Source organism: Carassius carassius, chromosome 18 (genome assembly GCF_963082965.1).
Source record: "Carassius carassius chromosome 18, fCarCar2.1, whole genome shotgun sequence".
Lineage (NCBI taxonomy): Eukaryota > Metazoa > Chordata > Actinopteri > Cypriniformes > Cyprinidae > Carassius > Carassius carassius.
In genome coordinates, this window is record NC_081772.1 from 9,243,630 (window position 1) to 9,258,467 (window position 14,838).

General features: G+C 39.2%; 1 pseudogene; it reads right to left on the reverse strand.

Annotated features, from left to right (window-relative positions):
- Positions 1 to 9,378: 9,378 nt before the first annotated feature.
- On the reverse strand, positions 9,379 to 14,382 carry LOC132091704 (ankyrin repeat and EF-hand domain-containing protein 1-like; annotated as a pseudogene).
- Positions 14,383 to 14,838: the final 456 nt, after the last annotated feature.

Consider the following 14,838-nt stretch of genomic DNA (forward strand, 5'->3'; position numbering starts at 1 on the left):
GAACCTAAAGTGTACATCACAATAAAATTTTATTTCAAATCTGACATAAAAAAATCATTTATGGATTCATTGAGGGAGTGAGCTTTAAACTCTGAATCATTTAAGAGTAACGGTAAAAAAAAAAAACGGTTCCTAAGAGTCATGTCTTGCACTGTTTATTGAATAACATTTAACACATTGAATATTGTGATTGCGTGTTGCATTTCCTATCATTAGACAATGAACAGATGCAGTGAGTCTAGATTTTCATTTATTGTCAAGAATGTTTATGAATGGTTATATTTTTGAGCATTATTCATGGAACTGTGGGGTACCTAAAACAAAAAAGGTGAGGAAACACTGCTCCAGATCACAGACCTAGACCCAGTCATGACTGACACTTGCAATACATACAGTATCTCTTGCAGGCTTGGTGCAGCATTTTTATTTTACCAGGTTTTTACTGACAGATCTTACCCTTAAGGGCTGCTCAGAGGAAAACTGGTACCTCGGTGTCTTCTGCAGCTTAATGAACTGTAGCTTCCATCTATGCAAGACTGTGTGCGTGTGTTTATGTGGCTCTGCTTGTGCCCAGAGGTGGAACAGCACTGCAGTGAAAATGAAGCTGCCCAGTGCTGAAGACTTGACCCACTCCAGTTCTTCCAGATCGATAGAGTGCAGAGCAGATCTCTGCCAGCTTCGCCCTGCTGGCTCCGCAGTGCTCAGCTCCACTATCTCAGCCTCTGAACCCTGTCACTAATATACTGTATGGACACTTACTCCAATTCTTCATGTCGCTCAACCCCAGTGTGTTAGATTTTAAACCAACAAAGTCATACATTAGAGATATTATCCATGGAGAGTTCACAAAAATTGTTTTTCCACAGACTGCTGGAAAGGCAGCAAGACAACATAATTTCTTTCCTCACAGGTAGTGAGAATAAAGATTAATGTCTGCCATACTCAACAGCACTCTTGCATATGCCTGATTCAAATGCTAAATGACCACCATAGTGATGACATTACTCACTGTGCTACTGAATCTTCACTGGCATTGGTTTCAAGACTATTTCTTGTGAATTTTAAAACCAGTGTAAGCAACCTGGCTGAGAAACTTTGTCTTTTTTTGTCTGCGTCTGTTGTTTCCCTGGTTGGGTACCAAAATAAACTAAGGACAGCAAGTAAAAGGTGGCCAGTGGACAAAAAGTGATGCTACAAAAAATAGATGCCAAATGCAAAACTATATTGAAGAAAAATGCTCAACAGCAAGCTACCTGAACTTCTGCCATCAGCTTCTATTGATTGAAAATGGGAACAGATCTTGAGTAGGCAATCAAACCAAAACAGTCCTTTACTCTACAATGACAGCAGCTGTACAGTATTTAAGGCTGCTGGTAGGAAAATCTCACTGTGCTCATCATAAAAATGTCACATTCGAATTAAGCACAGGAAGCAGTTGCAAGTAAATGATGTTTATTAGAGAAGTATTGCCAGGCTGGGTTGATGGTGGGTGACGCAGGGACCTCGATGGCAGCACAGACTGGTGAGGAGGTGATTGAGTGCGCAGGTGGGTGATGGTGGGGGATCCGTATGATGACTGGTAATTCCAATAGCGACCGAAGAGGAACAAGACACAAACGTAGCTGAGCAGATGGAACACAGACAATAATCACAGAGGACCTCAAACAACGATCTGACAAACAAGAGACAAAAGACAGGGCATTAAGTAGGCTGGTGGAATGAGCTACAGCTGATCAGCGGTAACACACACATGAAACAATCAACATGACGTAACATAAGACGAGCAGGAAACGGTGCATTCATGAACCGTGACAAAAAAGAGAACTGTTTTAGAGGTACCAGTGTGCCTAATATTTGATCTGGGTTAAGTAATAGTTGAAATTCAGGAGATGTTGTAGGAAGATTGGGCTTGGTGCTAATTCATGTGTACATACAAAGATAAATATACATATATATATATATATATATATATATATATATATATATATACAGTACAGACCAAAAGTTTGGACACACCTTCTCATTCAAAGAGTTTTCTTTATTTTCATGACTATGAAAATTGTAGATTCACACTGAAAGCATCAAAACTATGAATTAACACATGTGGAATTATATATGGAATTATATACATAACAAAAAACTGTGAAACAACTGAAAATATGTCATATTCTAGGTTCTTTAAAAAGCCATCTTTTGCTTTGATTACTGCTTTGCACACTCTAGTCTCTAGTCACCTGAAATGGTCTTCCATCAGTCTTGAAGGAGTTCCCCGAGAGATGCTTAGCACTTGTTGGCCCTTTTGCCTTCTGTCTGCGGTCCAGCTCACCCCTAAACCATCTCGATTGGGTTCAGGTCCGGTGACTGTGGAGGCCAGGTCATCTGGCGCAGCACCCCATCACTCTCCTTCTTGGTCAAATAGCCCTTGATGCCTTCAGTATGACTCTACAATTTTCATAGTCATGAAAATAAAGAAAACTCTTTGAATGTGAAGGTGTGTCCAAACTTTTGGTCTGTACTGTATATCTATCTATCTACACACACACACACACACACACACACACACACACACACACACACACACACACACACACACACACACACACATATATATATATATATACTGTATATATATAGTTTATTATTTTAGAAAACATTATTTTTCAAATAAATTATGTTCTTTTATCTTTCTATTCATCAAAAAAATCTGTTAAAATGTATCATGATTTACACAAAAACAATAAGCATGCACAACTGTTTTCAACACAGAAGATCTTGGGATACTTAAGACTGGAGCAATGACTGCTGAAAATGACATTATAAAATATACTAAAAAAGTTATTTTAATTGGTAATAAGATTTCACAATTAACTGTTTTACTGTGTTTTGATCAAATAAATGCAGCCTGGGACTTACTGTGTCCATTTAACTTTAATTCTGGTCTTCTGCCTGTAGAAGCACTATTTTAGATGCTGTTTCACGTAGAATGTAGTAAACATCCACCTTACAAGAATTACCCCTATAAACCAGTAATGACCTGTTTTATTGCAAATGACAGACTGTACCCTTCTTATGTGTAAGAAAGTTGCTTTATAAAAGCATCCAGGGACTTATTATGCAAAAACAGCCATAGCGTATTTGGCAGACCTAATAAAACTGTAGTTCACAGTCCCTATGATATTGTTACAGCACTGATACCTATTATATAACTATTCTGTGCCTAGTTAAGCATATGCAGATTCCCAGTCCCTGAACTGAGAATTAGTGGTCTGCAGGAGCATCTTAACTCTCTGTCAGGACAGACCCAGTCGATTGTGCACAGATCAGTGGCACCTGGCAGTGGAGCAGAGCTGTGACAGGCACTGAATAAAACACAAACACAGCGCAGGCCAAGCCTGGCCAGAGCTCTCTGTCTCCCCTTGGTCCCAAGAGGAAGAAGAATGCTGAGTAAGCTCGGTGTGGGGGTGTTTATGTGTAGAAACACTGCAGTGCTGCAAGACTTTCAACCCAGAGTGGACGGGGTAGGGATATAATTTCAGATGAAGAAAAACAAAGTCTTAATACAGCACTACATGACCAGATTTACAAAAGTAAAACACATACACTACAGGTCAAAAGTTTGTAATAATTATTATCTTATGCTTGCTTACTAAGGCTGTTACAATCCCCCCCCCCCCCGCCCCATTAACACACACACAGGATTCTTTGATGAATTTAAAGAAAGTTAAAAAGAATTTATTTGAAATAGACATCTTTTGTCAAATTATCTTGATCAATTTCTGTTTTTAAAATTGATAATAGTTCAAAATGTTTCTTGAGCTCCAAATCAGAATTTTATAATGATTTTAGAAGAACTAAAAAATGGCTCCTGAAAATTCATTTTTGCCATCACAGGAATATTTAAAATTATGTTTAAATAGAAAATAGATATTATAAATTTCAATAAAAATACTTATTTTACACAAACACACACACATAATATATATCTATATATATATACACACACAGTATATTTTAGGGGTGAAACGATATACGTTTTATATTTATATTTTTCTTTACCAAAAAATATTTGGTATGAGTCCTTCGGTTCAATACAAAGTTGGTTAAGAAACAAAGTCTCATCTTTCAAAATGTGTTTCTTTTTTTTCAGGAAATTCAAACAATAAATACCTTTCTGATGCTCTTTGATGTGGTGTGACAGATTGCTGTATAAAAATGCCTCAGTTCAAACGACCACTAGTTTACCACTAGTATTATGATGAAAAAATATGTGGAAATTAATCAACATTAATGCATAGATGCAGGCACTTCTGTACATGATAACACAATTTGCATCATCACCCTTGAAATATCTTGTTTACACTGAAGCCAAGAGCATTGATTTTATTAAAAATTCATTCCTCCATTTCCATCCCTCACCCCACACTGCTCTGTGTCGTTACCCAAATCTACAGGGATGAATGTCACCGACCGGTTCACACTCACATTATCACTTTCATTTGCCGTCCTTCTCTCTCTCTGACCCACTAACTCTCCAAGCCGCCCCCCATCTCTCTGTCTCTCTACCACTCCTGTGTTTTCTCTCTCTCAGCCTCTGTAACAAATACTCAATTTTTTTATTTAGACATATATGCATACAAAAATCCTTATCTCTCAGTTGCTAGTTACAGTCTCTGATAATTGGCATAAATTCTCCATAATCTGACTGAATACCAAATGGATGTGTGTAAACCCTGTAGTTTTAGTGGCCTTGATTTATACAGTAGCTGTTGGTTTTGACCATTTATTTTGTTAGGTAACCATGCCCAACAGACCTTGAAGACATAGCAATCTTATGAACTAATTCGGTGGTAAACGCTGGTTTGAGCAGACATGGGCGCATTTAATCAGTTCCACATCATACAAATACAAATCATCTTGTCTATGTTTTTCAGACAGCACTGTTGACATCTTAAGACTATGTGGTTACAGTAAACGTGTTACGTAATTTGATGTGGATATTTTTTTTCTTTACCACTGTGAGAATCCTTCACTCATTAATGGTACATTTCTATAGATTTTTTAACTAACAATAGATCAGGGAATAAATCAGAGAGATTGTTTATGGAAAGAGACTTAGAATGGCAGCTATGATTCATAAAACATACAATCCATACCTGTAAATTTTAAATGAACCTTCAATCACTTAATGTTTTAACTGGGTTCAATTTTCTAAACAATGAAAATAGTTCTGGTTGCCATTTTGCAGCACTGTGCTGTGTTGAGCTATAACACAAGAGTCCCTGATGATCTTAGAACAGCCATCCAAAACAGACACTGTTCGCATGAAACACTGTTGCGCCATCTGATGGCCAAACAGAGAAACCATACAATAAAAAGGACAGCCAAGTGGTGTGTTCCTTGTTAGCAGGAAGAATCTAGAATCTGCTCCAAGGCCAGCGATAACTGGTGTATGTAACTTCAATATGTAAAGTATAGAAAATAGGAACAGCTATTACTTCGAGGCTTTTAAATAGTTTCAGTCATACATTTTTACTATGAATATATCAGACATTGTTAATCAGTTATTTTGTTTATTGTGAAACCATTTGTATTTTGTTAATCAGTTGTTTTCTGAGATAAACAACATGAGGGGTTTTTTTGTGCAGCGCTGCCTGTGGTGAAAGGCCTGCACTCAGCACGCCCGACAGACGCTGAGACATGGAGGAGACAAACTGCATGCCAGCACGTAGGCAGCAGCTCTCATCTCCTGCCTCTCCTAAACAAATAATCAGTCTTACTCAACGTACCTCCTTCTCTGAGATGACAGAGAAACAGCCTTGAGACATGCAGTATTAATCCCTATGTAACTACAGCATAAAACACACTATGTTAGAATGTTATGTAAACTAATGCGCTGATGTCCATGAAAAATCTGCAGCTATGATGCGAAGGCATTTTGTAAGGTTGCCAGGGTGTTGCTCTCAGTTTGCCAAGATGTTCTGGGTGGTTGCTAGCTGACCCCCAAATCTCTACTATAATTTGGAACAGGATTTCAGAACATTCTTATAAATAAAATTCTTTGTAACCACTGTTTTCTTAGTATAGAGAATAAAGAATAAAGTTAAGAATATTTAGTATTCTCAAAAACTTTTTGTTAAGAATGTGCTTTGTTCTTAAGATTGTTCTAAAGACAAATCTAAGAAGAATCAGAATTACTGAAATGAATGTTCTTAAAAATCATTGTAAACAACCTCTTAAAGTTAGAATAACATTCAACTTAAACATAAATGTCTTAAATCCCCAAAGGTAAAATGTTTATTGGGTTGTTAAAATTACTAGCATAACATTAGCTACTATTACTTTTATTAGAGATGTGCACAAGTAATCTGAATGACAAAAATGATTGATAAATGTAAACAATGATCAGGTGTTCTAATGTGTGAATACAGCAACGACTCTGCAGAATCAACTTAAATAGGGACCAAGTTTTACATATAATAATTACAACATCATTTACATCAGCATTTAGCACAAAATAACTATTTTAAATGCTAAGTGCTGAAGACTTTCTTAAGAAGCTATTTGAGAGTTTCTTAACATTTTTTTAAGAATTTCACTCAAGAACATCCTTACAAACGAATTTATCTTGAGAAATTCCTTGAATTTTCCCTTAAGAAAATTGTCATGAATCTGACCCCTGGTGTCTAGATAGCTCAGGTCCCTGTTTGTATGGGATTTCATGTCCATTTTATTATCTGCCAGTTGGAAATTGTTTGTCTGATGCCAACTAGTTAATCAAGTTGATTACTTTTGTTCTGTGGGGTCTGTGCAAATCCTTAACCCCAAAATTAGCAATAATAATTATAGCATTTAGGAAGTTGAGGCTTAATGGTTAGAGAATTGGATTTATAATCCAAAGGTTGTGAGTTTAAGTCTCAGGCTAGCAGGAATTGTAGATGGGCTGTGTGAATGTACAGTGCTCTCTCCACCCTCAATACCATGACTGAGGTGCCCTTGAGCAAGGCACCGAACCCCTAACATTCCCCCTTAAAGTTTGATAAACATCAAACTCCATCCATCCATCTTCTACCGCTTATCCGGGGCCGGGTCGCGGGGGCAGCAGTCTAAGCAGAGAACCCCAGACTTCCCTCTCCCTAGACACTTCCTCCAGCTCTTCTGGGGGGACACCGAGGCGTTCCCAGGCCAGCCGGGAGACATAGTCTCTCCAGCGTGTCCTAGGTCTCCCCCGGGGTCTCCTCCCAGTGGGATGTGCCCGGAACACCTTCCCGGGAAGGCGTCCAGGAGGCATCCGGAACAGATGCCCGAGCCACCTCAGCTGACCCCTCTCGATGTGGAGGAGCAGCGGCTCTACTCTGAGCTCCTCCCGGGTGACTGAGCTTCTCACCCTATCTCTAAGGGATCGCCCAGCCACCCTGCGGAGAAAGCACATTTCGGCCGCCTGTATCCGGGATCTTGTCCTTTCGGTCATGACCCAAAGCTCATGACCATAGGTGAGAGTAGGAACGTAGATTGACCGGTAAATCGAGAGCTTCGCCTTGCGGCTCAGCTCTTTCTTCACCACGACAGACCGGTACATCGACCGCATTACTGCAGAAGCTGCACCGATCCGTCTGTCAATCTCCCGTTCCATCCTTCCCTCACTCGTGAACAAGACCCCAAGATACTTAAACTCCTCCACTTGAGGCAGGAACTCTCCACCAACCTGAAGTGGGCAAGCCACCCTTTTCCGACTGAGGACCATGGCCTCGGATTTGGAGGTGCTGATTCTCATCCCAGCCGCTTCACACTCGGCTGCAAACCGTCCCAGTGCTTGCTGAAGGTCCTGGCCTGATGAGGCCAACACGACAACATCATCCGCAAAGAGCAGAGACGAGATCGTGTTGTCACCAAACCTGACCCCCTCCGGCCCCTGGCTGCGCCTAGAAATTCTGTCCATAAAAATCATGAACAGAACCGGCGACAAAGGGCAGCCCTGCCGGAGTCCAACACGCACCGGGAACAAGTCTGACTTACAGCTGGCAATACGAACCAAGCTCCTGCTCCGTTCGTACAGGGACCGGATAGCCCTTATCAAAGGGCCCCGGACCCCATACTCCCGGAGAACCCTCCACAGGCCGCCGCGAGGGACACAGTCGAATGCCTTCTCCAAATCCACAAAGCACATGTGGACTGGTTGGGCATACTCCCATGAACCCTCCAGCACCCTGTAGAGGGTATAGAGCTGGTCCAGTGTTCCACGGCCTGGACGAAAACCACACTGTTCCTCCTGAATCCGAGGTTCTACTATCGGACGGATTCTCCTCTCCAGTACCCTGGCATAGACTTTCCCAGGGAGGCTGAGAAGTGTGATCCCCCTGTAGTTGGAACACACCCTCCGGTCCCCCTTCTTAAAAAGAGGGACCACCACCCCGGTCTGCCATCCCAGAGGCACCGTCCCCGACTGCCACGCATCAAACTCCGTGGTGAAATCTGCATTTTTTCATTTAAGACTTCTGGCTAAGGTGAAACCATTTTTATCTTGTAAAGATCTGGAGATGTTGATCCATGCTTTTATGTTCTCAAGACTCGACTATTGTAACTCACTCTATATTGGTGTCTCCCAAACATCTTTGAGTTGGCTGCAAATAGTAAAAAATGCTGCAGCCAGACTTTTGTCTGGGACCAGCAAATATGATCACATCTCTCCCATTTTGGCCTCTTTGGGTTGGTTACCCATTCAAGCCAGAGTTGATTTTAAACTTTTAATTTTTGCTTATAAGAGCCTAAATGGATTAGCTCCATCATATTTATCTGAGCTACGTATAAGCCACTTAGGTGTTTAAGGTCTTCAGACAAAGGGGCTTTGCTTGTTCTGAGGATGAAAATGAAAAGAAGGGGTGAAAGGGCCTTTGCTGTAGCTGCCCCTAAGTAATGGAACAACCTACTGTACCACTTCATATCAGATCTGCTCCTACATTAGGTTTTTTTTTAAAGTCGCTTAAAAATGCACTTCCTCTCTATAGCCTTTGCGAGTGTAGAAAGTTGAGTTTTATGTTTTTTATGGTTTTGCGTTGTTGTTTTATGATGTGATCTTTTCCTTACTAAAATGTTTTATTGATGTCTGTATGGCACTTTGGTGCAACTCCTTGTTGTTTGAATAGTGCTTTAGAAATAAATGAACTGAACTGAAATGAACTAACTGCTCCCTGGATGCTGCAACATAAATAGCTGCCCACTGCTCTGGGTGTGTGTTCACTGCTGTGTGTGTGCATTTTGGATGGGTTAAATGCAGAGGATGAATTCTGAGTATGGGTCACCATACTTGGCTGTATGTCACGTCACTTAGCAAGCAATGGTATTTCTACATTTTGAGCTCAAATAATACAAGGACTTTACCGTTCAGTCAGTCAGCTTAAACTCCACGGTCTTCTTCTGAATGTTTTGATTGAATGGCATCTTGAAGTAATCAAAGTCCACCTCAAAACTGAAACGCTGCCTCCTAATTGCTGTCCTATCCAGCAGTTACAACAAACAGCAAGAAAAACGGATATCATAGCCCAATGAAAATAATTTGCTCATCTACTTGTGTGCACTTTTGGCCTATATAAAATGTATTCCCTGTATTTACACTATTCCCTGTAGTTTAAGGATTCATTTTTGCAGAGAAGAATGTATCCTTGTTGTGTGTACAGCCCATATATGAAGACATAGCTATGTAGAATAATTCAGAATAATGAACAGTAGAATGAGAGTAAGAAATTTATGTGCACTCTGTTTTTGCATTAGACACTTTTTAGACACTGCTCACACCCACCTAGCTCACATTTCTCTGTGCAAATACCTATGAATGGTGTCCAGTTTACCATTCTTGGCACAAAACTGATGTCCAATTTGTTGAGCTTGCCAGTAGTGATTTGAACGCTGTGCACAATAACACTGTCTTTCTTCATTGCTTTCTTGACTGCTGAGTTTGAAGAGGCTGTAGGAGTGGGAACGGTGCCCTGCTGAGAAGATAAAGCACCAACACTGTAATCAAGACACAGTGAACATGATGACACATCGACAATGGTGTGACTTTCAACAAAGGTTCAGCAGGGTGTCCCTGAGCACACTAAGCCACCAAGGTCCTGTTGGGGGGTAATCTGACACGTCTAGACTCATTTACTTACTCTTTGCTTGGGTTTTCATTTGCTTTGTCAACTCATTTTCCTTACCAGATGGTTTTGATTCCAGCTCTTATGCGGTTTCAATTTTATATTTGAAATGACACATTCATTTTAAAATGAGAATTATTGTGTATAGTACTTGAGAAATATGTAGTGAAAAATTATATATATAAAAAAAACATGTTTAATTCTACATAAGGATGCATATTGATATTGCACTGATACTGCCTTACTATGAGACACTTCTGGTTGCAGAATAAATTCATCAAGGATAAAAATATGAATAGCACATTTATACACTAGCATCAGTGATGCTGTATATCAATGCCATAGGTGTCAGTATAAAGTCCAGGACTACAGAAGTACTGAAACAAACCAAAAATAAAAAATGAATTTTTACAGTATATGAAAGGGAAAATAATATTAATCCCTGGCCTCATTGTATGTTTTAAGGTTTTAATTAATACTGTAATGCATAGCTGAGTAAAATAGCTTCTCAATGAACAAAAAATGTAGGCAGGGGCTTGATTTAGTCAGGAATTGGTTGGCTTGTTAATAATTGTACATGTGAGTGTCAGTATGTCAAATAATATGTTGAGTCACATATATACAGTACACTTGTTCTACCTTTACCACTTGTTCTAACTAAGCTGCCACTAGTTTGCGGTTGACTCTGACAGGCTGTGGCTTCTTATTCTCCTTAGGTCTGGGTAGCATATTATTCGTAGCCTGGATCAAATCCACCACCCTGAAGTCTGCATAAGCATGGGCAACGTCCAAGCAGTTTTGCTCTGCAATTAAAAGATTGAAAGTACCTGACTCAAATGACAGCAGAGCCAAAGCTGATCAATCTCAGAGATTTAATGCACTGTAAATCAGGGTGCTCATAAGAGTCCTCCAGCAAAGATGAGGTGGCATTGTGGGAATGACGTAAAAACAGTCTGCACTGAGATGGTTATGAAATCGGTAAGATTTTCATGGTTTGCACACTTAAATAGATTTATGATCTATCAAGATGTTGTATTTTGAGTTGTATTATAATAGTTCTTTGCTAGACAGGGAACTGTACCCATTTTATTTATTGCATTGACCTTGGCCCCAGCTTTGATAAAATACAGGACGGCCTACAGCTGTCAGTGGCTCTTGTTAGGGGAGTGGCTCCATTGAGGGTGGGCGGGTCTACAGAAGCTCCCGTCTCCAGCAGCAAATGTATGATATTCAGCTGTCCCGCATGACAGGCATGATGTAAAGAGGTCGAACTGAACTGATCGCATGCATTCACATCAGCCCTGCGATGAGATTATCATACAGATATAATTTTTACAAATATACATATGCCAAGTTAAATATACTTAAAGGGATAGTTCACCCAAAATTTTTAATTATATCATAATTTAATCACTCTCATGTCATTCCAAACCTGTATGAACTTCTGTATGAACATTAAGGAAGATATTTCGAAGAATGTTGGTAAACCGTTTCAATTTCCATTTACTTCCAACTCAATGGAAACCAAAACTGTTTGGTTACCAACATTCGTCAAATCATCTTCTTTCATATTGTGCAGAAAAAAAAATTATACAGGTTAAATGATGACAGAATTTTCATTTTTGGGTGAACTATCTGTAGATTCTTATACGCTCACAAAACTTACACATTATCAAGGAGGAACTTTACCACTTCGTAGTTCCCACTTGCACATGCAGCCATGCGGTGCTTGCAGACACCGCAAGCTCTGTTGCTTGCGGTGTCTTGTAGAAGTGATCTTTAATATCTACAGGAATCTTTTAGCTGAGTGCAAACCTAAGAGACTCAATATCTCCTGTTTTAACACAGTAGTTCATATTGGTGAGCGTGATTTCGCCAAGTACAACATGTTCCTCGATCAACATCCTTGTTGATCCTGGAACAACATTCCAATCAACCAATCAGAATTGAGATATAACTTTTCAAGAAATATTTGTTTTAGACTTAAAATCAGGGTTAGGTGCTTCTACACTCTTGTTAATCAGCTATCATTTCCCACTGATTTTAGGAATCAATTATGGGTAGGGTTAGGTTTAGGGGCAGGTTATTGGGTTAAGTTTATATTTTTGGATAATAATGTTGATCCAGGATCATCAAAAGATGTTGATCCAGGAACATGTCTTACTTGGCAAAATCACGGCGAACAGTTCATAATTATGTAAACCTTTTCAGACTCATCGATGTACCATGCTGTATCATCTTTGGTAGGATGTCCTGGTCTCTGTCATATCTGTGGGTGTCTGTAGCATGCTGGTGACTTTCAATCATAAAATGTGGTGGCCCACCATCATCAGACCTTTGATTAAGATCAGGCGGGACAGTTCAGATGGTCCCCATGTATTGAACTTAGTCTTTTTTTATCTTTCTTGCCTTGGTTGCCGCCTTCTTCTTAGGCCCATAAGAAGCCATAACATATGGCTTTGGAAGATATTTGAGACCTTTTTGGAAATCACTGATATTTATAAAGCCCTCTCTTCTCTTATTGAGAGTAAGCAGAAGAGGATGAATTTAGATATCTTCTAGAGGAGTGTGAAGGTCCCTATGAACAAACACAAATGTTGCCCTGGACATTTGCCATGCCTCTATTCCCATGTAGCCTTCTGATGCTGACTCGAAAGCACTTCTCAGTGCATTCTTATTTTCATGAGACCAGTTGTGATACATCAGAGCCCATAGTTCATTGTGCCACCCGCTCCTCTGGAGAACTTTCCATGCAGTCGTTCAGACTTCTTAAGCTCTTTTACGATGGCTTTGTGACCACAGTCCTTAGCGATCTGACGGGGAAGCAGACCTTCTTAGTTCTTCAGTTTGGGATTGCATCCTAAAGTAAGAATGGGAATCTTCAAGGGATCCGATATAATATTTCAAATCAAGTTCATCTTGATCCACATCAAGAAGCATGACTGCTTTTATGTAGGGCTGCAGGATTTGGGGGGAAATCTAAGTGAGATAATATTACTATTTTATATTTTAAGTAAAATCAAGTATTTAAGAAAAATAATAAATAACAACCATAACATTTCAATAATAATATTTATGGCTGTGTTAATTTATAAAAAGAAAAAAAATCTAAAGAAACTGAAGTGGGACCTTAAAGCTTCTCTTTTGTTGGCAACAGCCAGTTTATGAGCACTTCTCATTCTAAGTTAAAATTCTCATTATGAATAAAATGAATAACTAAAGTAAAAAAACACAACAAAATCAAAAACACAGTGAATTATATCCTATTTTGTTGTTTTCAAGTATAGTCAGTTGTTTTACTATTGATATCCTTTTTGTCATTGAGAATTTACAGCAATCTTCTTTTAAAAAATAGTAACAAGCAGCCATTCTCTGCAAGTTTAATGATTCTGATTGGCTTAAAATAAATTGATGTACCTCTTTGAGCTAGAAACCTGCAACAATCTGTGTAACCAGCAGAGGCAGCAAAGTGTATCCCCCTCTGATGTTACTACTCCAAAGTCTGCTTCACATACATTTGTAGCCCATCTCAGGCAAAGAGGCTTTAAATATACCGTTAGCAATTATACAACATTTGCAAACCTGATTTGTAGCATTGAGGTCTGCTCCTCTCTCTAGGATGCTGAGACACGTTCTTTAATTAGATTAATAATTAGATAGACCGCATTCAGTAAATCTCCAAAATGGCAGTATGCTGCCAGCCATTGATGATCTCTGTTGACTATGTGGTTGCTGTAAAATTGTCTTATGAAGGATAATTGTTGGTGAGGGGTCAAATACTGGAAGCCTCATTAATACCTAAACCTACAGAGAAAGAGAAATATTGTATATTGATAAATAAAATTGTGTATTCCACAGATAAAGTCTACCCATAGGCTACACTGATATTAACCTTGGCACTGACAAAAAATGTTAACAGTTGCATGCTAATTTTTATGGACAGCAATGGGTAAAAAGTGGCAGTATTATTAACTATATTATAAATTAAATAAAAAAAAATACCTTTCCCTTCTTTGTCTACAAGTTTCATGTCTGCATTGTTCTTGACCAGAAGAGACATGATACCGTCATATCCAAGCTCTGCGGCCAGCATTAGGTGTGTCCGCCCCCTCCTGTCATGCATGTCTGGACGGGCACCTTGAGCTGTGAGGAACCCCAGCATGTCAGGTTTGTTTTCCACCGATGCCAGGTGCAGGACGCCGTTCCCCTCACGTGGCTCAGTGAGGTTTATGAGGTCATCAACAGACATGCTGATTAATTTCTACAGCTTATCTCCATCCTGGACGCACTGAGCTAACCGATAGATCTGCAGAGCTTCAAGCCTTCCCTTCGCCAGGGTGCATGACCTCTGAAAATCTAAAAACCTTAAAATAAAAAATAATATGGTTTGCATTTGAAGGGTTTTTTCCCCCCATTTTCCTTGTTTTAAATGCATTTCACTTGATATTTTAGGGGACAACATGGCTGAAGTAGATTCATAATTATTAGTCTCCTGTATATAAGAGGTAGGTTCCTAAAAATTTTAAAGAAAAAAAAAAGAATAGTAAATTATGAATATTTTACTTCCATCGTGTGAATATGTAAACATGTAATCCATAAAAAGTAACTGTATTCTGATTATGAGCATTTTAAAAGTGTAGTCTATGACTTTTAGCTTTAATATTTACATGATTTTTCATAACACACACATTTATTTTTATGCAAA